The following is a 27,524-nucleotide window of genomic DNA, read 5'->3' as shown; positions in this document are numbered from 1 at the left end:
ATAAAATAATGTTCTCTACTGAGCATGTGAAATCTGCGCGGAACAGCTGCAGCTTTTCCAGAACACCAATTTACAAAGCACTCGTCATACTTTTTGCAAACCAAAAGCATGTGGGTGGGATGAAGTCACCTGAGCAGTTTTCTATAATTACAACTTTCAAGGCCTTTTCCTTTGTCTTTTTCAGGCTAACTTAAAACACACACACACACTCACACACATACACACACACAGAGGCAGCTGCACAAACCTGTGATTTTCTTAGACTTTTGGGCTTGTTTTTGTTCAGTAGCTGCAGTCCCCAGGAAGGTGTGTGTGTTCTTGTCCTTTCCTTAATTTATTTAAAACTTTGTGTGAGGGGACTTCAAAAAGTTTGTAGAAAGTGGGATTAAAGTATGAGTTTATTGAGCTGGCTCCACAGTGCAATAATTAAGCACCGTACTTTTAGCCAGACTCCATGGGCCAGCAGGTGTCATGGAATTTATGATGGCTAGATCCCACGTAACTGACTTTGTGGTTCAAGTCCTGGACCCGGGAGCTCGATGATTATGCAGGGCATCTGTATGTGTGTGCCCAAAATCCCAGGAGGAGAACGGAGGGATTGTGGCCTGGCCATCCCCTGTGGGAGTGATTTCTCACTTTCTTCCTCTCTCTCTTTCTCTGGTGAGTGCATGCACCTGTAGCGAACTGAAAAAGAAAAAGAAAGATAAAGCCTGATCCCATATGATAATATGGTTTGAATCCTGGCCCTGGGCCCCAGTAAATTGAAAAACACTCAGGGTATATGTATTTGCTTGCAAGAATGAGTTTATTTTTCGTACAAAAATATTGTTTGAAACTAGTTTATAATTTTTTTCATAATTTGGATTTTTATGAACTTTTTGGAAGCCTTCCCTCCCCCCCTTATTTCTCTGAGTGCTGTGAAATCCCCCCAACCAAGCTAGCTGTCTGCCCGTAAACGTCTGAGCCCGTGTGGCTTCTTCTACCGCGTTTTTAGGTACACTGGATCTGTGCTGACTTTCCCCTGCACCGACCTCAGCACTGACATTTGCGGGAATGAACCAGGAAAACGTCAGTGCGGTCACACAACCTTTGGTGTGAGGATTAGGTTCCTCGGGGTCATGCTGGTCAGCAAATACTAGACTGTGACAGAATCGGCATTCATGCCTAGGAGCAGCCCACACGGGGAATGAGCGTCTGCACTCTGATCATTCAGGCCGGCTTGCTGCTAATGTTATCCCCTGAAGGAAGGAAAACCAGGGCATAATAGTGTTTCCAACGGTATATTTTAATTAACGGGACTGGAATGGAAAGCCTTTAAAAGAAGACATTCATGAGGGAGGATTACTACCTGACATAGTTTGGTAGTTCCATCAGAGTTGACACATTTTAAGAATACCAGCACCAATCTTTTTCAATACACTAACTGAAAATAATTCTGACTTTTAGCTTGTTTTATGTGTAGAATAAAAGTTTTGCCTTTCTAAAAGTATTCATTAAGTAGTGTCTTGCCAAAGGGTGAAGCACAAAGTAGTATAATTTGTGTGTCTTACTGTTTTTTGTTTTGTTTTGTTTTTTTGAGAGGTTTTCGCTATGGGGTGCGTGCGCTCACCAGACAGACAGAGAGAGACATAGAGACAGAAAGTGAGAAATCACCCCCAAGAGGGGATGGTCACGCCACAATCCCTTCTCCTCCATTCTCCTCTCGGGATCTTGGGCACGCACACACACGCGCCTGGCGTGAGTTTTAAGCCACCGGGTCCGGGACGCGAACCACAGTCGACTACGTGGGAGTCCAGCGACATAGCCATTACGCTAACTGCTGGTTCCCTGTGTCTTACTGTTTTAAAGGTCATTCCTTTTTTCTCCTGAAGTGTAAAAGTTCTTCACCCAGAAGAAAATTTGGGACTTGCATTTTATTTCATATCTATAGCTCTTGTTACTAAAAGAAAGATCTTGGGGCCAGCAGGTGGCATGGTGGTTGGGGTGCTGGACTCTCACATGGCCAATCGCAATTTGAGTCCTGGACCTGGTGTCTTGCTTTCTCACTTTCCCTCTCTCTCTCTGGTCAAATTAAATAATAATAAAAGGGGACCAGCGGGTGGCGTGCTAGGTAAGGCACTGGACACTCCCATGTGGCTGACCATGGTTCGAGTCCTGGACCTGGTAGCCCTCTTTCTCACTTTCTCTCTCTGTTTCTCTCTGGTCAAATTAAAATAAATGAATAAATTAAATGAAATGAAACATTTAAAAAAATAATAATGATAATATTGATAAATTAATTCTTTTGAAAAAGAGAAATATCTTTCCCAAGTAGGTTCATATAGTTAGGTTATCTTGTTCTTATGATGTCTTTTTTCCTTCTTAGTCACTTAAAGGGATTTCTTTTTTGTGCTGAAGCAGTTTGCAAAGATCTTTCTACTATATACGTGTATAGTGCCTTGGGTCATAGACATGAGGGGTGATGTCATTTGTTTCAGAAGATACATTAATGAATCAAAAACAAGGGACAAGGGAAACAGTGCAGCCAGTAATCCTGTTGCTTCAAAACTGAGCAAACATTTGGGGAGAGCAAGTCCTCGCTGGACATCACTAAATAAGAATGAGTTGATGTCACACTTGGCAAGAAGCAACTCTTAATTTTTTTTTTTTTCCATGCAAATAGAACAACATGGCGGGGAGGAGGGATTGCGAGCAAAGAGTAAAGAATGATGGGGGAAACAAGCTGGAAAAGGAACGTGAGAATGAGTTGCTCGCTAGAGGAAGAATTGATATGATACAAAAGCCGTGTTTGTTTTGCCGGGAGGCGTCCGCGTGAGAACGTGAGCTGATGGAGGGGAGATGTTTACCAGCTCCCCCCGCACGCCCTCAGAGGCTGTGGTGGTGTGCCGGATCCCTGTGGAGGGTTGTGTAACCGCCTTGACTCACTTTCAAGGAAGAATGACCCCTACAGCTCTTTTGGCTCAGCATAGCACGGCCTCACGTGTAAGTGAAGCCTGAAAGCGTAGTGATCTCAAATTCAGCATGCCGTCCTTTTCATCAGCACTTCTAAACCCCAGTGGGTAGAAATGCCAACTCTGTGGAGTGGGCGCCGTCACCCCTCCCCCTTCTCGAGTTCTGTGCGGAACTGAGGATCTGGGCAGCCCACAGGTGCGTTTTGAGTCTTCCGTGAAGCCCAGTGTCAAGAGCAGCCACACGTGCCAAGTGTGTGTCAGTTAGCTGGAGTTACCTGACCGTGATGTCTCTGTGCTTCATAGCACAGGACGGGAGTGGGCAGGGGCCACTGCTCTCTAAATACCAGTAGTGCCCCCAGTCTCAGTGATAGCCAGGAGAGTCCCTCATTCTTCCGACTCCCTGTGAGGTGAGCAGGACCCAGAACTATTATGTGGTTGACGGTGTTACTAAGCACCAGGGTTTCTTTGTTCTTGTTTACATAAAGGCCTTGTAAAGTCCTAGCAAGCTGTGGATTTATTTTCTTAAGAGATTTTTGCTGTAGGGCATGCATGCAGTAGTGCACTTGCCAGAGAGACAGAGAAAGACAGAAAGGAGAAAATCAACCCCTGGGGGGGAGGAGGCCGTGCTGCAATCCCTTCTCCTCCATTCTCCTCTTGGGATTTTGGGCATGCACGCACACGTGCCTAGATGAATTTCAAGCCTCTGGGTCCAGCGCTCAAACCGCAGTTGACTATGTCCAACAATGTAACCTGCTGGTTCTTCAAATTGTAGGGTATTTTTTAAGAATTATTTATTTATTCAATTCTATATGTTATTATTTTTCAGTTTGACCAGGGAGAGAGAGAAAGAAAGGGAAAGCAAGAAAGTAAGCTGCTAGGTCCAGGACTTGAACCATGGTCGGCCATGTGGGCATCCAGTGCCTTTAACCGCCATGCTTCCTGCCAGCCCTAAGTTGTGGATTTTTAATGTAGCATAGATTTCTTTCAGAATGGATTTCATAAAGAAGCTATATTGGGGAAAAAAGTTTAGAAAGTAGATGGGTGGAAGGATGTTGCCAGAAAAAGAAAGTGAGGTGCAGAATGGCTTCTGAGTTAGTCCGTTGTTCCACAGCCCTGCTCTGGGTTTCTGGTTCTGTGAGCAGGTCTTGTTTTTCTGAGAGGCAGCAGATGAGTAGCCCAGAGGAAGAGGCAGGGACTAGAGGCAAAGTCGGGGGTAATAAGAGAACAGAGGACATGGGGAAGAGTCAGCCATGAAGAAAAGGTTTGGGTTGGTACGTACAGATAGAATATGTGAAAATAATGAAAGATAATAACAAAGAAAATAGAGATTTTACAGGACGTTGCTAGTTTTACAACGTTGGTGTTTCTGGGACAGTTCTGAGTACCACAGCTCTGGAATTTCTAAGAGAAAAACCCTCTGAGCTAATTACATCATTTGGAGACTTTCATGTGTATTGAATTATAATATTTAATATCCCTTTTTAGGATTCAGTTTTTTTTTTTTTTTTTAAGGGTTTTTGCCCTAGGGTGAAATAGTGTGAGAGAAAAAGTAAGAAATCACCCCTGTGGGGGGGATGGCCATGCCGTAATCCCTTCTCTGTTCTGAGATTTTTAGCACACATGTACACAGGCATGATTTTCAAGTTGCCAGGTCTGGGACTCGAATTATGGTCCACCATGTGGTAGTCCAGCACCTTAACCACTACGCCACTTGCTGTTCTCAGGAGGATTCAGTTTTGTTCTATATATACATATATATGTGTGTGTGTGTGTATCATATGTGTGTGTGTGATATATATATATATATAAATAAATTATTTTTTTAACTTTATTTGTTTTTTTTTTTTTTAATTTTGACCAGAGAGGGATAGAGAGAGAGAGAAAGGGGAAGTCAGACAGCAATCCACCAGGTCTGGCACTTGAACTGCAGTCGGCATGTGGGAGTCCAGTACCCCTAACCACCACACCACCTGCCGGCCCCTAGGATTCAGTTTTTAAGCCTAACCTTCAAAAGATAATCCTTCTAGGTACTTGGCCAGCAAGGTGTAGGTACACTGTCACCTCTTGCTTAATAAATGGCTTTGAGCTGTGAGCAGCCATTTTCCCTTAGATTTGCCTGAGTATAATAGTTTTTCATTCATCTGAACTTTTTGAAAATAATATGGTAAAAATAAAATAAAACAACTCCCGGAAACATTAAGTATATAATTAGCCAAATGTTAGCCTAAAAATTAGCCAAATTATATGTTATTAAATGAGATATAAAATAAGCAGTAAGTTTTGAGAAATACAAGGAAATCTCACTAATTTTTATCGGTCAACAGTTACTAGTAATCTCGGTTTTGCACTGAGGCTTAGGTAAGCATCAAAGCACTCCTCAGACTGTTTCCCCAGCATTTTGGTTAGTTTTGAAAACATTCGGCTGCATGCATCTTGCTGGATTTTTAGCTTTTTACTAGTCGTCACTCTGGCACTCTTTCTTCAGTGAAGGCCTTGTTCTTGTCACTGGCCGTTTCCCTAGCAGCCAGGGCGTCGCTCTCTCCTTGTCTGCTTGTCTAGCATGAGTGGAAATTACCTTGGACAACCACATGAACAGAGTACAGCTCTTCCTGAGTGTCTCAAGATGACTGAGGGTGGAGTGGTGGTGGTCTTATGCTAAGCCTCCCTCAGCTTTGCAAGAGTTCTTAGACCTAAAAATGTTTAAGAATTACTGTTCTGTAGGCCAGCTGGTGGGCTGGTAATTAAGCAAGTGGATCCCATGTGGCACACTGTGCAGCTGAGTCCTGGACCTGGCAGCTTGAAAAACACGATGGGCAAATGTGCCCCCAGTCCTGGGAGGACAGTGGAGGAGAAGAGACTGTGGTATGGCCATCCTCCCTGGGGGATGCTGTCTCTCTACAGAAAGCACACACTTACTACAGTAAAATTTAAAAATTTAGAAAAAACGGAGAACAGCAGATGGCATAATTGTTACATTGGTGGATTCTATGTAGTCTACTGCGGTTTGAGTCCCAGACCTGAAGGCTTAAAACAGGCTGGGCGCATGTAGTGCCCAAAATCCTGAGAGGAAAATGGAGGAGAAAGGATTGTGATGTGACCATGCCCTGGGGGGGGGGTGATTTCTCACTTTCTGTCTCTCTGTTTCTCTCTGTTTCTCTGCTGAGCACACGTGCCCTATAGCAAAAATCTCTGAAAAAAATTTTTAGAAAAAAAAAAATTACTGCTGTGGATAGAGAGCCTTGGTCTTAATAGAGACTGCCAGCTGCTACCTTGAATTTATTTTTTTCATTTGCAGTATCTCTGCGTATAGAAAAATTACAAACACCACGTATTCATCTACCAACTTTGTCAGATTTCAATATTCATTTTTTTTAGGAATTATTTATTAATTTTAAAATTTACTTTTACTATTTTAAAATTTGCTACAGGGCACATGCACTCCTCAGGGAGAGGGAGAGAAAGAAAGCGTGAGCCGTCAGGCCCGGGACTTGAGCTGCAGATGGCCATGTGGAAGTCCAGCGCCCAACCACCCTGCCACCCACTGGGCCCAGATTTTAATATTCTAAAGCTCTTGCTTCAGATCTTAATTGCCCTGGGTGTGGGAGAGAACATTTAAAATAAACATAAAAGCCTCTCCCTATTCTTTATAGTCTTTTAAAATATTCCTTTTCCCTTACACTTTATAGGGAGTCATCGCTCTGACTTTGATATTCAGCATGCTCATGTTTATTTTTCATGGTTTTACTTTTTACTATTAATATTCGTGTATCACTAAATAGTAAATATTTGTGTGTGTTTTGACTTTATGTAAATTGCATCCTACCGTATGTGTTCTTCATATGTTTCTACAACTTTTGCATGTGTTTTTGAGATTTATCCATGTCAAAATATGCCTCCTTTATTCTCACTGCTATGTAGCATTCCACTGAATGAATATCTCACAGCTTATTTATCTGTTGCCCTCTTAATGAGCACTGAGTTGTTTCGCTGTTGAACAGTTTGGTAGTAGACAGCCTGGTACACATCCCTTTTTGCACATGTGTAGACCTTAGAGTTTTCTCTAAGACACGCAACTGGAAACGAATCACGGTGGTAGGGTACGCGTATTTTCCCTTACTGCATATAGTCAGTTGACCTCCAAAGTCGCCGGGCTGACTTACATCCTTACTAGTTGTGTATGAGAGTTCCTGTTGTTCCACATCCTCAATAAAACTGGATATTGTCCCAGCTGTTCCTTGTTTACTGATTAATTTAAGGACAGCACTGTGCTTAGCAACCATCTCAAACAGGGTCAGATGCAGACTTGATTTTTTTTTTCATACCAGGCTTCCTTTGTCTTGTTTTTTTGAGTTATACATCCAGGATAACTACAGCATAGGTTTTTTTAGTACTTATTTATTTCTTTTTTGCTCACTTTTTGTTTTAAAGTTAATTTTGTTTCTTGAGAGGCCATCGCCGATAGAGTTTTGTCACGCTGTGATCCCCCATGCCTCTCCAGCCAGCCAGGTTCAGGAGTGCATGCACGTGTGTACCCAGCATGTTTTAGGCTGACCTGGAATCCAACCCTTGATCTTCATTCCATCTGGGCCACTGTGGTCTGGCTGTATGTATTTTTTAGAATATATATATATTTTTTTTTTTTTGGAGAGGTTTTTGCTATAGGGTGCGTGTGCTCGCCAGACAGACAGAGAGAGACAGAGAGACAGAAAGCGAGAAATCACCCCCCAGGGGGGATGGCCACGCTGTAATCCCTTCTCCTTCATTCTCCTCTTGGGCTCTTGGGCATGGCCTGCACACGCGCCCGGTGTGAGTTTTAAGCCACCGGGTCCGCTACACGAACCATGGTCGACTACGTGGGAGTCCAGCAACATAACCATTATGCCAACTGCTGGTCCCAAGAATAGATTTTTTTTAATGATTAAAAAAATGAGTAGTATATAGTTGTTTTTTTCTAATTTGGAAAACAGAATTACAAAAAAAAAAGACAGTTAAAAATTATACCACTCATGATGCCAGCAAGTGGCATGGTGGTTAGGGCACTGGATTCCCACATGACTGACTGTGGTTTGAGTCCAGGGCCTGGCGGCTTGCTTTCTCACTTTCCCTTTCTCTCTCTCTCTCTCTGATCAAGTTAAATAATAATTAAATAATTCTTTTAAAAAATTATGCCACCCAGATATAGCCATTGTGAACACTTTGCTGTATATTTCTAGCGTAGACATGTATTAACTATGGGTATATTTTACCTTAGAATCAACCTTAATTTGTAACTTTATATCACAATTTCACTTACACTGATATTTCCCATGTCATTGAGTAGTATTTGAAAAATCACTTTAATAGGTGCATAACATTTTTGCGTGTGTGTAAATGTGTTAGAGTTTAACCATCCTCCCATTGGAGTACATTTTGGGTATAAAATAATACTAGAATAAAAGTCTTGATACATCAGTCTTCATTGAGTTTGTTTCTATTGTATAGATTTCTAAAAGAGGTCAGCAAATATTTATGAAATTTGAGTAGGGCATGCCAGGAGAAGAAAACAGTTAAGAGAGAAGAAAATAAAACATGCTTCAGAATCATAAGATCCGTTAATTCAACTTGCCTTGTATTTGAGTTGAGTTCCAAATACTTTACCTGAATTTGGAGACTCTTTTCTTATTGGGGGCAATATTAACTCTACCCCTACCATGGACACCAGATAGTGGGCTGTATTGCAGTGTTCAAGGGTTACAGAATCTTTAAAAAAAAAAAAAGTGTATTTATTCCATGAGCGTAGACACATCCACAGCCCCCCTGAAAGGGTCTTTGATGGTGCAGTTCACCGCCGGTTTCAGCCCCACCAGGTCACAAGCACCATGGGCCCAGCATACACAGGGAAATCTCCGGAGAGAACAGGTAACCTTCTCATATGAGTCTGCCATGCAGAGTTGAGTTTTATTAATCCCACTGTACTGCCTTCCTGTCCTAGGGTTAGAGAATCCCAGAGAAGGAGCTTTTTAGAGTAATTGTGTCCAGTATTTTACTTCTTCCACAGCAGAGTTCTTGAGTTGAGTGTCTTTTTCATGTTATCCCATTGAAGTAGACTTGTAACCTAGATTTACCTACCGTGTATTCCCAATCAGCTCGTTGTGTGAGGCGATCTGCACCCTTACTGGACAGCTTCGATTAGCTGAGTTCTCCTCCTTCACATAAATACAAATTTATTCTTCAATTTGCTTTAAATAAAAGGCTCCCTATAAGCGGGTAGGTGGCATGGTGGTTGAGGGTGCTGGAATCCACCATGGCCAGCCGTGGTTCGAGTCCCAGACCTGGTGGCTTGCTTTCTCACTTTCCTTCTCTCTCTCTCTCTCCCTCCCTCTCTCTCTCTCTATTACTCTGTCCCTGTCTGGTCAAACGAAAATAAATAAAATAATTGTATAAAAAATAAAAGGCTCCCTAAAAATAAATCTGAAGGTATTTCAACTTTATGTATCTTTCTATTAGTTTCTACTCTTATTAACATGGAAACAAGCATGCATTTGGCTTGCTTTTAGAGTCTTGCTTTCCATCCAGGGTGTGCGTGTGTGCGTTGTGTGTGTGTGTTTAATATATATATTAAAGAGATTGACATAGGGCTTATGTGCTCACAGGAGACACAGAGACAAGAGAGAGAAAGAGAAATCACCCCCCAGGGGGGATGGCCACACCATAATCCCTTCTCTTCCACTCTCTTCTTGGGCCCTGGGCACATATGCACATGTACCTGGTGTGAATTTCAAGCCACTGGGTCCAAGACTCAAACTGCTGTCGGCCGTGTGTGAGTCCAGTGCCTTAACCACCACACCACCTGCTGGCCGCCCAAGGTATAATTTAGTTTTATCCTGTCTTTTTAAAAATTTGTTAAGAGAGTATGTGCACTTACCTGGGGTGGGGGGAGAGAGAGAGAGAGACAGAAATCAAGAAAGTCCTGTCCATGAGAGATGGCCACACCACAATCTCTTCTTCTCTTTTTCTCTCAGGATTTTGGGCATGTGCATACACATGCCCAGAATGTTTTTCAAGCTTCCAAATTGGGACTTGAACCACTCAGTCAACCATGTGGGATCCAGCCACTTTAACCACAACAGTATCAGCTGGTCCTATCCTGTCCTTTTTTTTTTTTTTTTTTTTTTTTTTTTTTAAAAATTTTTTTTTTTACATTTTTTTTTTAGTTTTTGCTATAGGGCACACACACTCACTATTTGACCAGAGAGGACAGAGAGAAAGAGAGAGAGAGAGAGAGAGAGAGAAAGTGAGAAAGCAAGCTGCCAGGCCCAGGACTTGACTAGCACCCTTCACCACCACACCACCTGCCAGCCCCCCATCCTGTCTTTATAGTGAAAATTATATACATGTTGGTGGGATAGAAAACTTTTCACATATTTATCTACTTGGAAGATAGACAAGTTACCAGGTGTTCAGATGCCGCTCATGTTATTATTTGGCATTGCATATAAAGAGTATGGCATACACAGCCCATCTTTTCCATTAGTAGCAGCAGCCACCTTTTTTCCTTTCTTTCCTTCCTTCCCTCCTTTCTTTTTTTGTACAAAAGGTATTATATGTACTGCCTCAATCCTTGGACAGCCTATTAGGATAGGCATTTTCCTCCTGCATGCTAAGGCTCAGAGAAGTAAAAATTGTTTCTTATCACATCACTATTTAAAATAGAGAAATAGAACTGGGGGAGCCAGCAGGTGGTATGGTGGTTAAGTCACTGGACTTCCACGTGACTGACCATGGTTCAAGTACTAGACCTGGTGGCTTGAAAACCATGCCAGGCATGTGTGTGTGCATTCCTAAAGTCCTGAGAAGAGAATGGAAGAGAAGGGATTGTGGCATGACCATCCCCCTTCGCGTGTGTGTGTGTGTGTGTGTGATTTTCACATTTCCTCTCAGTCTCTCCCTCCCTCTCTGCCAAGCACACACCGAAAACCTTTAATCCCTTGGCAAAAAACTTGGGGGAAAAAAAAGGAAGAAGAAGAAAGTAAAGGTATAATTTAATTTTATCCTGACTTTATTTTTAACTTGTTAGAGGGCATGTTGCACTTGTCTGGGGCAATAAAGAGAGACAGACAGACAGAAATCAAGAAAGTCCCTTCCATGAGGGATGGCCACACTGGAATTTAAACTTGGTCTAATTCTAAAACCTGTGTATTTAACTAGTTGGCGAATCTGTCTCCCTGACTTAGTTATGTTAATTTCATAGTAAAACCAGATACACGTCTGTTCCAAACATGCACATGGTTTGGATCACTTGAACGCATGGTAGTGTGTGCATCATTATCGGAGGTATGCTGCTTCTGCTTGCCTCTCCTCGGGAAACCCAGCTGCTCGCCCCTTGGTTTGAGTGCACCAAAGATTCCCTTCCTGTGATTGCCCCAGTTCCCTATGGGACACCTTCCTGCTTCCAGAAAAACTATGGCACCAAATGAGAAAAGGGTAACAGACCCGTATTTTTTTTTTCCTGAATACTATCAACCATCATGTTCTAAAAGGAACATGTTTTCACAGGTGTTTGTGTGCTTTAGGGATAGTGGGAAAAGTTCGAATTTGTGTAACTCGGTATCTGCTGCAGCAAGGGCAGTGACACACATGCTCTGAGGACTGGCAGTGTGGAAGCCGTCCTCTTCGCCCCGTGATAGGGTAATCACGTCATCTTTGCGATTATGGTTACTCCGAGATGCAGATATGTTATCTCAGTGAATTGAGGCCAGGGTTCAGAGTACCCAGGAGTGGCCTGGCTATACGTAGTGTGATCTAATTACCCTACATCAGTCAAGCTTTGACTTAGTGAATACAGAATATATGTTGTGTTTTTTATTGCTAGGGGGAAAGGAACAAAGTTTAATCCTTGGCTTTGTTGACCTCTGCTATCACTTTTATCTTGTAGTGCTATGTAAGTGCCTTTGCTGAATTTTCAAAAGACTGAAGTCAAGTGATTTGTAGATAAGGGTTCGGTTAGTACTCACACAAACATGGGTGACGTAAGTTTTACTTCAGAGACAGAAATGAGTTCATTTTTTTAGAGAGAGATATGAACAGAAGGTGTGTCTATTGCTTGGGCGAGAAATAATTTAAATTCAGAACTCTGCCTGCAGAATGCAGTAACTTGAGCCTCTCAAGTTAGGGATCTTTCATGGAGGCCCAAGAGCGCATTGTCTTAGTTTGTGCTGCTATAACAAAAATACTTGAGACTGGGTAATTTATAAAGGACAAAAATTCATTTCTTACAGTTTTGGAAGCTAGGAAGTCCAAGCTCAGGGTACCTACAGGTTCATTGTTGGGCGAGAGTTCCATCTCTGCTTCTAAGATGACACCGTTGATCACTCTGTCTTCTGGAGGGGAGGAACACTCTGTCTTCATATGGCAAAAAGTAGAAAAGTAAAAATGGGCACAAACCTCCTCCATCGTGTCTTTTTATAAGGGTACCTAATCCCATTTACTCAAAAGGAGCCCTCATGGCTGGTCACCTTTGAAAGGCCCCACCTCTTAATACTGCCACATGGCAGCACCTGAATTTTGGAGAAGACATATTCAAACCAGAGTAAGCGCCAATTGTGTGCTTTGCAGAACTCATTCCTCAGCATAAGAAACAGTAGATATATATGGAGAACTACTTTGTGTAAGTCTGCTCTATACCTGGCAACGGAGGAGAGAGCCAGAAATATCAATACACAAACAGTTCTAGGGTAAATGCCAAAAGTGAACCTTCAACCAAGGGCATTGCAGAGATAGAACCCATAAAGGGCGGGACCAGCAGTTAGTGCAGTGGCTATGTCGCTGGACTCCCACGTAGTCAACCATGGTTCGCGTCCCGGACCCGGCGGCTTAAAACTCACGCTGGGCACGTGTGTGCACGTGCCCAAGATCCCAAGAGGAGAATGGAGGAGAAGGGATTGCGGCGTGGCCATCCGCCCGGGGGGTGATTTCTTGCTTTCTGTTTCTCTGTCTCTCTCTGTCTGCCTGGCGAGCGCACGCACCCTATAGCGAAAATCTCTTTAAAAAAAATAATAACCCGTAAAGGGAAAGATGTCATCATAAATGAGCTGTGTTACTTTTATTCTAAAGTATAGCCAAATCTCAAACAAAGCTATCTTATGCATAGAGTAAGAGGAAAATGGGGGCCGGCAGATGGCAAAGAGGTTGAGGTGGCTGGATCCCATATAGGCGACTGCATGGTTCAAGTCACGGACCTGGTGGCTTGAAATCATGCCAGCACGTGTATATTGTGTGTCTAAAGTCCTGAGGGGAGAGTAGAAGACGAGAGATTGTGGCATGGCCATCCCTCCCTGGGATGCGCTTTGTCTCTCTGGCAAGTGCATGTGCCCTGTAAGAAAAGACTAAAAAAAAAAATAATAAATTAATTCCTCAAGTAAGTTGCCAAACCATCAACACGAGAATTTCAACAGTGGGCAATTCCAAAGCTCTCATGGCTTGGCTTCTGTATCATCTCCCTCAAATTGCAGTAATAAATATCTCTGTGACAAACATCATCAATTTATTATTTTTTTAAATCTATGCTTTAAAAACATTTTTTTAGAGAGATTTTTACTATAGTACATATGTACTTGCCAGACGGACAGAGAGATAGGAAGTGAGAAATTACCCTCCAGGGGGATGGCCATGCTGCAATCCCTTCTCCTCTTGAGATTTTGGGCATGCACACATATGTGCCCGGCATGAGTTTCAAGCCACTGGATCTGGGACTTGAACCACAATCAGCCATATGGGAGTCCAGCAACGTAACCATTATGCCATCTGCTGGCCCCTAACATCATTAATTTGTAGCATTTTCTTTCTATTAATTTCAATGCTTATTCTTACCACTTTTTTTTTTTCAAGTTTTGCTATAGGGCACATGAGCTTGTTGGAGAGACACAGAGAGAGAGAGAGGTAAAGTGAGAAATCACCCTCCAGGGGGATAGCCGCACTGCAATCCCTTCTCCAAGGATTTTGGGCACACATACACATTCACTTGATAAGCCTCTTCAAGCCGCCTGGTCCAGAATATAACCACCATGCCTCCAACTGGCACTATCACTATGATTTTTTATCCTGATTATTATTATTTACTTAGTATAGGAAGAATCTATTTCCTAAGGTCATCTGACAATTAAACAAGGTATAATATGTAGCATGCTTACTGTGGTTTTTGACTAAGGGAGTACATCACTAATGTTAGTGTCTGGTTTTCTTTTTTAAAAAAAATTATTATTTATTTAACTTTATTTATTCATTCTTTTTTTTTTTTTTTTATTTGACCAGAGAGAGACACACAGAGAGAGAGGAAGAGAGAGAGAGGGAAAGGGACAAAGGAACCTGCCAGGTCTGGGACTTAAACCGTGGTTAGCCATGTGGGAGTGTCCAGCACCTTAACCACCATGTCACCTGCTGGTCCCAGTGACTGGTTTTCTTACTCAGGAAATGCAAAATGCTTTGTATATAGTGTCTAGCATATTGTTAAATTATAGAAAATTATCATAATGTGTAACTTATTGTTTACAAAGGACTTTTTAAAATTATTTATTTATACACTCATTTTATTTATTTATTTATTTATTGGAGAGATTTTCGCTATAGGGCTCATGTGCTCGCCAGACAGAGACATAGAGACAGAAAGCGAGAAATCACCCCCCCAGGGGGGATGGTCATGCCGCAATCCCTTCTCCTCCATTCTCCTCTCAGGATCTTGGGCATGCACATACACGCACCCGGCGTGAGTTTTAAGCCACCGGGTCCGGGACGTGAACTGCGGTCAACTACGTGGGAGTCCAGCGACATAGCCATTACGCTAACTGCTGGTTCCCCTCATTTTATTTTTTAATTTGACCAGAGAGAGACACAGAGAGAGAGAGAGGGAAAGTGAGCAAGCAAGCCACCAGATCCGGGACTCGAACTGGGGGCGGCCATGTGGGAATGTCCAGCCCCTTAACCACCACGCCACCTGCTGGCCCCCAATTGTTTACAAAGGATTTTAACATATATTATCTCAGTTAATCCTCTCAGCTACCGTCAGGGTAGATAGTATTACCATGCCTCTTTTACTGATACAGACATTGAGGTTAAGTGTATCAGTCAAACTTTCCGGCTGACTTAAGTAGATAAATAATTTATTTTAAGGGCCAGTTTCATAGTGATTATGTCTTGTGTAGTGAAGCCAGATTCCACATGACCATCAGGTTCAAACCCCATTCTTGGTGGCTTACATGCCAGGCCCATGTGAGCCAGGATCCTGAGAGGATGGACAGTTGGAGAAAAGGTTTGTGGCATGACCAGGCCCTTTCGTGTGTGCTTGTGTTTGTGGGGGATCTCTCTCTCTCTCTCTTTGTGTCTCATGCACACACATGTGCCCTGTGGCAAAATAAAAGGAAAACAGGTTTTTTGCAGTTCTATTTATTTTTTATTTACATTTATTCACATCTTTATAGTGTACATTTCTTTTTCCAGCACAAATGCTATGCATGTCAGTAATGCCAAAGATATTACTTTCTAACTTATCAGCAAATAGCTTCTCATTTTTTTGTCAATTAAACATACTTTTACTTTTTTTTCTTCCCCTTTCCCTTCTCTCTCTTTCATACTGAACTTTCTTCCACATTTTATTGATTCACAAAATACCTTAAACTAAAAATATGGACAAAGCTAGAATCTAGGGAACCCGCAGTTAGCGTAATGGCTATGTCGCTGGATTCCCACATAGTCGACTGCGGTTCACGTCCCGGACCCGGTGGCTTAAAACTCACGCCAGGCGCGTGTGCATGCGTGCCCAAGATCCCGAGAGGAGAATGGAGGAGAAGGGATTGCGGCGTGACCATCCCCCCTGGGGGGTGATTTCTCACTTTCTGTCTCTATGTCTCTCTCTGTCTGTCTGGCAAGCGCACGCGTCCTGTAGTGAAAATCTCTCAAAAAAAAAAAAAAGCTAGAATCTAGTGACAAGTGCACTGTAATTTTCTTTTGAAACTTTTTTAAAAATTAATTAATTAATTTACGTTCATTCATCACAACATACATAATGTGATTTCCCATCCAGAATATACTGCATAGTGGCTTAATCATACATGTTATCGTCAATAACTTTCCATTTCTAGTGGAAAACAGTTTTTTTAAAGAATTATTTAATTTTATTTATTCTCATTAATTTATGTTCATTTGACCAGAGAGAGACAGAGAGAGAGAGGGGGAGAGAGAAAGCAAGTCACTAGGTCCAGGATTTGAACTGTGGTGGGCCATGTGGGAGTGTCCAGTGCCTTAATCACCACACCACCTGCTGGTCCCAGGAAAATAGTTTTAAAATAATTTATTAGAAGGATAACAGCTCACTGGATCACCAGAAGAGCTTTGGAATCGTTTTAAGCTACATAGTCAAGCATGATGGCCAAAACTGAGCCACAGAACTGAGCAGGAGCCAGGCGCTTGAAGCGCTCTGCACCACAGGCAGTGAGGGCTGGCCACGGCCCCAGGTCTGCTCCGGCCGCCACTTCAGAAACACTGTTCCCTGAAATTGCTGTCACCAGGGAATGTACTTGAAGGAAGGTCACTATTTTGCAACATTGGCTCCCTAGTTAGAGTCTGGGGTGGGTGTCCAGATAAGTGGAACTTCCATCACATGCTTGTGTTCTAGCTGCAAGGCAGGTGGGGAAAAGACTCTTGGTTCTCAGCCCTGTTAATATAATGGGCAAAGAGGCTCTCATGTGATAGTTTGCTTTGTTGCCAGCTCTTTGGGCCCTAGCGATCTCTGCAGAGGAGTACTTTACTTATACTTCATTTTAATTGGATTTAAGCTGAGTAGAAATTAAGATTGTTTTCCTTGGGACCAGCAGTTGGCATAATGGCTATGTCACTGGACTCCCATATGGTTGACCATGGTTCGAGTCCCGGTGGCTTAAACTCACACCGGGCACGTGTGCATGTGTGCTCAAGATCTCAAGAGGAGAATAGAGGAGAAAGGACTGCGGCGTGGCCATCCCCCCAGGGGATGATTTCTTGCTTTCTGTCTCTCTGTCTCTCTCTGCCTTTCTGGTGAGTACATGAGCCCTATAGCAATCCCCCCCCCCCAAAAAAAAAAGAGATTGTTTTTCATTATTGGTAAACTTCATATGTGAAAAAAGTCTTTTTTTCTAAAATCGATCTTACTCTTAGAAATGATCTAAGTTAACTGTATTGCCTTAGGATTTCAAGCTACTAGAAAGTGAGAACTTTCCATCTGATCAGGGTGTTTGCTTCAGTACAAACAAGCCTGCTTCCCATTAACCATTGGAGTGCTTGATAATGGATTGAGAAAGTTGTGAGTTAACACCTATAAGAAGAGTGACCCTTTGAGCAAAAAAAATCCTGACGTTAACATTATTAAGATTTTATTTTATTTTATTTGGCATCTTTTCCTAGTACTTCCTTTGTCTTTATTTAAAGTGACCCATGATTCATCTTGCTGGAAATCTCAAAACAGAAAACATGTCAGGGCCCTAATGTAATTGCTATTGACTCTAAAAATAGCTCCTGCCTTTTATAATCAGTCTTGGTGTGCCTTGCAAGTCTGAATTTCTGAGAAGTTGTGTATATACTTCACACTACTGTAAATAGCATCATATGTTGAATGTCAGGTTTTAAAACACTTTCACTTCCTTAAAGCAAACTCTTTCAGAAAGGAAAGAACCCTTTGGTACTCTAAACAACCATTCCACATGGTCTGGAGAGTTCAGGTTTTAGGGACTGATGTTTGAGCAAGTGGGGAACTCCTGGGTTTGATGAGCACAACTTGCCAAATTGTGGGGAGGACCTTTGTCTTGTTTTTTTTAAGGCTGGCATTCATTCCTCCACGTGGGTGAGTCAAAGTGGGCTTTCTGCCTTCATTCAGCCAGAGCTGTTGGAAGATTTGGTTACCTGACAAGTGAATGTTTATAGTAGTTTGTCGTATTTTCATACTCAGAGAGAGGGTCTTCTGAATTTCAATATGTTCCTTTCTGCAAATAATTTTGAGTTAATTCTGATCTTGTGTTAAAAGAAGCATGGTATAGCAGCGTAGAATAGCACCTCATCGCTCTTCACTTGGAGACACGGACTTTTCAGTTCAGACTTGGAAGGAAGAAACGACAACTTGCTCAGCTCTCTTGGTTTTCAGATAAGGAAACAAGATTTGTTTTTCTCTTTGTGCCTTTAAAGTTTTCATGTTGTTCCCTGTTGCTCACATGACTCTTCTTGTCCTCTTTATTAGAGGAGTACTGTGGAATATTTTTGCTTACCAAAAATTACAGCCAACCTACCTGCCTTGGGGTTGTGAAGTATGCATAACAGAGTTTATTATTTTACTCCTTTTCGAGAGTAGGATGCAGCGGCAGTAAGCCTACTCACATTGTTGCTCGACATGACCATCCATCTCCAGAACTTCTCCATCATCCCAAATTGCACAGTAATCTCCAGACCTGGCAACCATTATTCTATTTGCTGTTTTTATGAATTACAGTTTTCTATGTGCCTCACGTAAATGAAATCATTTTACATTTACTTTTGTCTCCAGTTTATTTCCATTAGCCTACTGTTCTCAAGGTTTGTCCATGTTCTAGTATATATCAGAATTTCATTCTTCTCTTTTTGGCTGAATGATATCCCACTGGATATTAACATAATCCAGATGTACCACATTTTGTTTATCCATTCATTCACTGATGGACATTAGGGTGAGTAATACTGCTGTGAACATTGGTAAGTCAGTGTCTGAGTCCATCCTTAGAGGTTTTTCTGGATGAATACCCAGAAGTGGAATTGTTAGATCATATGGCAATTTCACTTAATTTTTTTCCAACTTTTTAATTGTAAATAAAAGTGTAAAATACACTTAACATAAAATTTGTCATCTTAACCTTTCTTTAAAATGTAATTTGTTTAGTTGTTCCCCCACCCCCAATAAGGCATATTTGCTCGCCAGACAGAGACAGAGAGAGGGAAAGTGATCAATCGCCCCGCAAGGGAAATGGCCATGCTGCAATCCTTTCTCCTCCTGGGATTCTGGGTATGCATGCACACACATCCAGCATGAATTTCAAGCCTCCATGTCTGGAACTTGAATTGCAGTCAGGCATGTGCAAGTCCAGCACCTAAACCACTAGGTCACCTGTTGGCCCTGGAGGAAATGTTTTTCATACCTACCCCAAATGCCCTGAAGCCCGAGTGCCACTTTGCCTCGTTGAATCTTAAAAACAGTCAAGAATAAAGGGACCAGATTTTATCAAGAGCCTGTTGTTTCCTAGGGAAGCCCTAGAGGGAGGTGGTTATTATCTCATTTTTATAAATGAACAAACTAAGGCTCAGAAATGAAAACTGTCCAGATTCATACAGCTGATAAATAAGGGGGCTGGGGCCAGCTTTTCGATGCTGCCTGGGTGACACGTGTCTCTTTCTAACCCTCTGGTAGCTTGTGGAAGCTTGGGAGGGACACGCAGGAGAAGTTGTGTCCTTGCTGAAGGCACGGTGCATGGTGGCCTGTTCTTCAGGCCTGCTCTCCATCTGCAGTCTCCTCTGCCGCCTAGTTCAACCAAAGCATAGACCAGAGCCATTCTAGGTGGCCCCTTTTCCTGGTCGGACTGGCAGTCCGCTGAGGTGAGCAGATGGGCTTTAAAGTTCCTGAGGACACCACCCCTGGAGAGCACCCTTTTCTAAATACTCAGAAGAAATTGATCACATACTCACATCACAAACTTGGGAAGGTCTTTTTAGATTTTTCTGTTTCTTTAAGGGAAGGAGCAGGGAACGCCTTTGAGAGTTAGAGTTTATATTATGTAAAAGCTTAAGTTCTTTTATTATTGAAATGCATTGTAACCAAGAGAGTCAGGAATACCTTATTACAATAGTTTTTTTTTTTGGGGGGGGGTCCTACCCAATTTGGGCCGCTATAACAGAATACCATAGACCAGTGGCTTAAGCAACAAACATTTATTTATCGCAGTTGTGGTGGCTGGGAAGTCCAAGAGGAAGGTTGCCAGTAGATTCGATTCTGGTGAAGGCCTAGGTTCTTGTTTGCAGATGGTTTGAAGATGGCTGTGTTCCTTACATGGGTAGGGGGGCAGAGCAGATGGGGGCAGGCTCTCATATCTCCTCTCTCCTTTCCATTTCTTTCTTCAATGAGGGAAACAGAGAGACAGGCACCCCATTAGGGTCCTCAGTGCACAACTCACCACCAGCCTCATCCCTTTCAGGTCATGAGTGTGTGTGCATGTGCGCAGCGAGGTCCCAGGTCGCAAACTCAGGACCTTTCACATGTGGGCTCAGCTGTGTCCCCACTGCACCACTGCCTGGCCTCTTCTTACAAGGGCAATAGTCCCATTTATGAAGGCTGTACGTTCATGCCCTAATTACCCCTCAGAGGTCCCATCTGCTCTTACCATCACATTAAGGGTTAAGATGTCAACATATGATTCTGGGGGAGGAAAAAAGAGGGGTTTCTTTTTTTCATAATCTGTTGCTTCATTGTACCCGTATAATAACTTTCATCAAAATTACATAGATCTTCCTTCTGGGTTTTACACAAGTTCGTCATACTGTTTTTAAATATGTATACTAATACTCATAGTACCAATTTCTAGTCTTAGAAGGGCTGAGCCTCTCAGAGTTAAGGACTTTAGTTTGGTAATTGCCTAAGTTAATACCCATATGGCTCTATACTGTGCCTCAGAAAAACTGTGTGTGTGTGTGTGTGTGTGTGTGTGTGTGTGTGTGTGTGTGTTTTCCCTCCACCTGATATTTCAGAGTGAAAAAGATGGCTCAGCAAAATATTTTCCAAACTTCTAACCCAAATGATTTTTCCACTCTACCCTTTACACAAGAAGGTAGGTATAGATGATAGCTTGCTGGAGCTGTGCACTCCTCTGTCTTGGCTGTCAACCACTCTCTGGAACCCACTCCTCATTCCTGTATACACAGTGGTTTCACCAGTGTCTAAGGAAATATTTCCAGTATTTATCATTTATAAACTCAACCCTTAATGTATGGGATCAATTCGATCCGCCTTTAACTCAGAAGTCTACTTTGTGTACATCACTGTATTAAGCTTAAGAAGAATTAGGAAGTAGAAGGTCAGGGCTTCCTCTCGGGCAGTAAGGAAGAGATCATTTAGAAACGTCTTTCATTTAGCATGAAAACAGTCTACCCCAGAATGTGTGGCCAAACATCCTCTATAAGGAGTATTAGAGTAAAATGTCATGATGTCTGTAATTTTCTCTTAAGGGTTGTGTTGCTATAGGGCACAGGTGTCCACTAGACAGAAACAGAATATAAGGAGAGAGGAAAAGTGAAAATCACCCTCCAGGGGGACATGGCCACATTGCAGTTACCCCTTCTTCTCCATTCTCCTCTTGGGATCTTGGGCGTGCACACATATACGCCTGGTGTGGTTTTCAAATTGCCAGATCCAGGACTTGAACCATGCAGGTGACCATGTAGGATCCAGGTGCCTTAACCTCTGTACCACCTGCTGGCCTTATGTCTGTAATTTTTAAGTTTGGCAGAAGACCAAAATTTCTATAGTGAAATGAAGTGGCTCTGAGAAAATACTATTGAATCTAGATGGTAGCTGTTTGGCTTTACATTTTTTTCCTCATCTTCTAGAGTTTGAAAATTTTCATAGTGAAAATTATAAAAGAAATATGCAAACCATAAATAACATTCATAAAACTATATCAAAAAGAGTATTTCAAGGGTGATACGTAGTTCGTTTTCTATTTATGCTAAGGGTTTAGGTAATTATTAGAGTGGGTAGGAAAGAATTAAAACAGGGGTGTATATCCCGGGCTCTCGGACACCCTCAGGCGGGTGACGTGGTCAAGTGGGCTGCTGGGCCTAGAACCGCAGGGAGGCTGTGGGGAACGAGAAAATGGGAGAGTACACTCTTCATTGAAAGCAGACAAAACACTGTAAAAACCAGGCTGGCCCCACATGGCTAGGGGTTGAGGGAGCCAGATCATACATGCTGACCACACAGTTCAAGGCCTGACCCAGCAACTTGATAAAACATGCCAGCGTGTATGTGTGCATGCCCTAAATCCTGACAAGACGGAGAAATGGAGGAAAGGGGTTGCAGTGTGACCACACCTCACTGTGGGAGTGCTTTCACCTTCTGTCTCTCTCTGTCTCTCTGGTGAGTGCACATGCCCTCTGGCTCATAAACAACCACAACAGAAAATTAAAATCTTAAACAATGTACATTCAGAATAAAACACTTCTAAGAGCTGGCAGTTTGTGGTCTAAAATTGATCAAATTTACTGTCTACATTTACTCAGCTTTCTGTCTCCCCCCCCCCCCCCCCCCTTTTTTTTTTAAATCAGGAGATATAGGAGTAGTTCAGGCATTGATATGAGGGGTCCTGGGAAATGTTGTGTTCGTTGTCCTGAGAATTTGCCTGGGTTGTCATGGCTTTATAGCTGCAGAGTGGAAAAGTGGCCCATCTTCTTTTTCACTTTGTCCTGTCTTGCTCCCTCAGTGGCCTGGGGCACACCTGTGGCAGAGTCGTGGGGATTACTGTGAGTCAAGAAAGTAATTCTGAAAATAGGACCGTTTTCCTGGTTTTGCTTTTAGATGGTTGAGGGGATTGTGATTTATAGGAATGATCTGAAGTGCAGTTCCATAACTGAGGTTGGCTAGGCAACTTAATCTGAACACCTTAGGGAGCCTGTTAGACCTGGCAACTTTCTCGAAATCCTCCTCTTCCGCTCCCCACAATTTTTTTTAAGGTTTTTGCCATAGGGTGTGTGCTCTTGTCGGAGAGAGTCAGAGAGAGGGAAAGTGAGAAATCACCCCAAAGGAGGGTTGGCCGCACCGCAGTTCCTTTTCCTCCATTCTCCTCTCTGGATTTTAGGTGTGCACGCACAGGTATCCAGCATAATTTTGAAGCCTCCAGGTCTGAGACTCGACCATGGTCAGCCATGTGGGAGTCCAGCTACTTAATTACCATGCCATCGGCTGGCCCCTCCCCACAACTTTTTTGGGGGGAGGTGAAACATGGACTTTCTTTGTAAGCTGAGGTTGGGTTCTAGGCCGTCTGCTTCTGCCACACGATCTTGGGGCTTTCCCCCTTGTTCTGCAGTCCAGGCATCCAGTGGTCCTCTTGAGGCTGGAGGGCTTTCTCGTTCACCTGGAAGAGCAGGTTCAGACGGAGACAGGGCTCACTCTTGGACGTGCGGAGCATGCCCAGGAGACCTTCCAGAAGGCTTGTTTCCCTCTAAAGTCTTCCTCAGCTCCCTCTTTCCTTAGAATTCCGGCAGCAGAACTGCATCCTCCCACCTAATTAGAGAACTTTTATGTGCCAGGTGCCGGGCGAGGCAGAAGAGGTGAAACGAGAAGCAGAACATGCCCCTCTTCTCAGCCGGTTTAGCTGTGGTGCTTTTAATCACCTTGAGAAGACATTGTTTTGAAGTGAATTAGGCCACATAGCCCTTGGTCAGAGTGAAAGAAGTGGAACTGGTTTTGTCTTTTAGAGAAAGGTGTGTTCAAGGGTAGAGGAAGATGGGAGGACTGCCTGAGAAAACATTGCTGATGGATGGGAAAGATCTTGGCTTTTTGTTAAAATGTCTTCATTTAAAAATTTTCCAGGACCAGCAGTTAGCGCAATGGCTATATTACTGAACTCCCATGTAGTTGACCGCGGTTCAAGTCCTGGACCCAGTGACTTAAACTCGCGCTGGGCATGTATGCATGTGTGCCCAAGAACCCAAGAGGAGAATGGAGGAGAAGGGATTATAGTGTGGCCATCTCCCCTGGGGAATGATTTCTCGCTTTCTGTCTCTCTGTCTGTCTCTGTCTTTCCGGCGAGTGCTTGTGCCCTATAGCAAAAACCTCTCCCCATCCCCCCCCACAAATTTTTTTTCCCAAGGGGAAATGCATTCCTTTGGTTAAAAATATACATGTTAAAAGTATACCATAAGGAAGTGGCGGTGCGAGGGCTGCTGCACAGCTAGCAGAGCCGCAGTCCGGAGGGCAGCGCGTGCCCCGAGCTGTCCGCCTCCCCCCGCCCGCCAACCCGAGGCAGCCCGAGCCCAGCCCAAGCCCAGCCCGTGGCCCCAGCAGCAGTGCTGAGAGCAGCCCCAGTAGCAGCGCCATGGCCAGGTGGAACGCCTACATCGACAACCTCATGGCAACAGGACCTGTCAGGACACGGCCATCGTGGGCTACAAGGACTCGCCCTCCGTCTGGGCCGCCGTCCCTGGGAAGACCTTCGTCAACATCACGCCAGCCGAAGTTGGTGTCCTGGTTGGCAAAGACTGGTCAAGTTTTTTCGTAAATGGGCTGACACTTGGAGGCCAGAAATGTTCTGTCATTCGGGACTCACTGCTGCAGGATGGGGATTTTACCATGGATCTTCGTACCAAGAGCACCGGTGGAGCCCCGAATTGTGACACCTGGGTCCTAGCCTCCTTTCTCTTTCCTTCAGCGCTAGTCCTGCTGATGGGCAAAGAAGGTGTCCACGGTGGCATGATCAACAAGAAATGTTATGAAATGGCCTCCCACCTGCGGCGTTCCCAGTACTGACCTCGTCTGTCCCTCCCCCCACCACTCCCCACAGCTTTTGCACCTCTCCTTCTCGTGTACACACACACACCATTTTTATTTTTGGGCCATTATCCCCCACACCCTCATTGCTGCCAAAACCACATGGGCTGGGGGCTGCGGTTGGATGGACAGACACCTCCCCTACCCATAACCCCTGTGTGTGGTTAGAAAACTTTTTCTTTTTTTTTTTCTGAATAAAAAAAGATTCTACTAAAAAATAAAAAGTATACCATAAGGGCTACCCCTGCGGCCTAGTAGTTGAGGGAGTTAGATCCCGCATGGCGGACCATAGTTCAAATTCCAGCCCCAGCAGTTTGTGAAACTTGCTGGGCGAATAGGACGGAGAAGTGGAGGAGAAGGGATTGTGGTGTGACCATGCCCTGTCGAGAGCGCTGTGTGCTTCTCCATCCCCTCACCCTGCTTCTCTCTAGTGAGCACAAACACCCTCTGGCAAGTAAAAAATTAATATATCTACAAGTCTCTCTTTTTTTCCTTCTTAAATTTGCTAGAGGGCATGTATATCATGAGAGAGAGAGAGAGCAAAATAAGAAAAACACCTCCCTCCCTACCTTTGCTCTCCATCTGTCTAATTCTTACGTCATTCTAGAGTTTATGTTAATTTACGCAAATGTGAATATACATGATTTTGTTGCCCTCCCCCACATTTGTATGCAATAATATCACACTTGGTGAACTTTTCTTTTTTTTTTTTTTTAGTTTTGCTGTAGGGCACGTGCGTTCCCCAGGAGAGACAGAGAGAGAGAGAGAGAAAGTAAGACATCACCCCCTAGAAGGAATGGCCATGCTGCAATCCCTTCTCCTCAGTCTCAGGATTTGGGCCATGCACATGCGTCTGGCATCTTCTTTAAGCCACTGGGTCCAAGATTCAGACCCTGTAGTTGGCCATGTGGGATCCAGCACCTTAATCACCATGCTAGCTGCTGACCCTCTATGTATTCTTTTATATGCCTTTTTATTACTTAATATCTTTTGTTTATTTGTTTTTGTTTTTATTGTCAAATGTGCTTGTACTGGCCAGAGACAGGCAAGGGGGAGAGGGAGAAAGCACCCCTCCAATGGGCTGTGGTCATGCCACAATCCCTTCTCCATTTCTCCATCCTGTCGGGATTTGGGGCATGCATGCACATGTGCCCAGCATATTTTTCCAGCCTCTGGGGCCAGCCTTCCAATCTTGGTCAGCCAAGTGAGATCTGGCTCTCTTAACCACCAGGCGGTGGGGCTGGCCTTTTTATTTACTATCTTATGGAAGTTTTTTTCTTTCCCATATGTGAGAACATAGAGAATTTCCTCATTCTTCTATGTTCATGTAATACTGCGTATGGATGTACCTTGATTTAATTAACAAGCCTTTTATTGATGGGCGTTGAGATGTTTGCTGACTTTTGTGACTGCAGTCACTACTGCAGTGACCCCTCTTACGTATACATCATACATCACTCAGCATGCGTGGTCACGTGTGCGTAAACTCCTAGTGGTGAAATTGCTGCATCAGAGGCTGTATGCATTTGTAATTTTGCTCTCTGTGCCAAATCGCCCTCTTTAGAGGCGTCAACAGCTCAACTAGTCACGAAGCATGCTTCTTCATAGCTCTGCGTGAGCTTTCTCTCGTGCTTTTGGATTTTTACCAATTTGACAGGTAAAAAGTGGGCTTGCTGTGAGGTTTTGCTTTTTAGATTATGAGTGAGGTTGTGAGTCTTTTATTGCTGAGACATTGATGTTTCTTTTTTGACGAAATGAATTTTCATATTCTTTGTTCATCTTCCTCTTGATAATTATTTTTAATTGTCAGAAGGCAAGAGAGACAGAAAGACAGAAGGAGAGGGAGAAAGCAACCCCCCATAGGGTGGTGGTTACCCTGAGATCCCTTCTCCTCCATTTCTTCATCCTGTCAGGACATTGGGCACACATGCATACGCACCAACTGGCTTGTTAAGCCACCAAGGTTGGGATTCAAACTGTGGTCGGTCATGTCAAGAAATCACCCCCTAGGGAATGATTGGGCTGAGGCTGGGGATGGATCGCAGCCTGAAGACCCTGCAGCGAGTACTTGTCTCTCTCACTCCCTCCCTTTCTCTCTCCCTGTCTCTGTCTTCTTCTCTCATAGAAGAAATAAATAAATAACCTGGGGAACAAAGAGAATTAAGTAAATACATCTTCCAGTCTTTTCAGTTAAGAAGAAATTTATATTCTTTAAAACCTTGAAGTGAGGGACCAGCAGTTAGTGTAATGGCTATGTCGCTGGACTCCCACGTAGTCGACCGCGGTTCGTGTCCCGGACCCGGTGGCTTAAACTCACGCCGGGAGCGTGTGCGTGCGTGCCCAAGATCCCGAGAGGAGAATGGAGGAGAAGGGATTGTGGCATGGCCATCCCCCCTGGGGGGTGATTTTCTGCTTTCTGTCTCTCTGTCTCTCTCTGTCTACCTGGCGAGTAAAAAAAAAAAAAAAAACTCAAAAAAAAAAAAACCTTGAAGTGATATAATAAGATCAGAAGTGCTATCTCAGCTGTGCCACCTCTGGGCTGTGTGACTTTCAGAGAGTTACTTAACCTCTCTGTGTTTTGACTTCCTTATCTGTAAAATGGAGTTAATAATTCCTTACTTCCTGGGGCAATTATGAATATGAAAAATAATGCACAAGAGGCACTCCTCATTAGCATGTAACAAAAGATGCAGGATTAAATTTAAGTCTCTTCCTCTGTCATCAGTGAACTTTTTAAAAAATTATTTAATTATTATTATTTATTATTATTTTTATTATTTTTTGTTATAGGCAACACAGAGAGAGAGAAAATGAGAAAGCAAGACACCAGATCCAGGACTCGAACTGTGGTTGACCATGTGGGAGACCAGAACCTTAACCACCAAACTACTTGCTGGCCCATCACTGAACTTACCAAACTACATTATTCACAGTCTTAGCAGTAATTTCCATCTCGTTTCATTGTGTTTTTTTTTTTTTTCCCTCTTCTTCGAAGGGCTGTTGAGTGGCCAGCC

The 27,524-nt window shown here is 43.3% G+C and overlaps 1 protein-coding gene and 1 pseudogene across 1 annotated transcript in view; both read left to right on the top strand.

Moving 5' to 3' along the window:
• The window catches only part of BORCS5 (BLOC-1 related complex subunit 5), a 97,562-nt gene that overhangs the window by 42,227 nt on the left and 27,811 nt on the right, over positions 1-27,524 (top strand). The window lies entirely within an intron of this gene.
• LOC102492268 (profilin-1 pseudogene) lies at positions 23,890-24,601 on the top strand (annotated as a pseudogene).

This window comes from Tupaia chinensis, unplaced genomic scaffold (genome assembly GCF_000334495.1).
Source record: "Tupaia chinensis unplaced genomic scaffold, TupChi_1.0 Scaffold143728_1, whole genome shotgun sequence".
NCBI lineage: Eukaryota > Metazoa > Chordata > Mammalia > Scandentia > Tupaiidae > Tupaia > Tupaia belangeri.
Note: the sequence above shows the minus strand (reverse complement) of the source record. Positions and strands in the feature narration are given on the sequence as shown.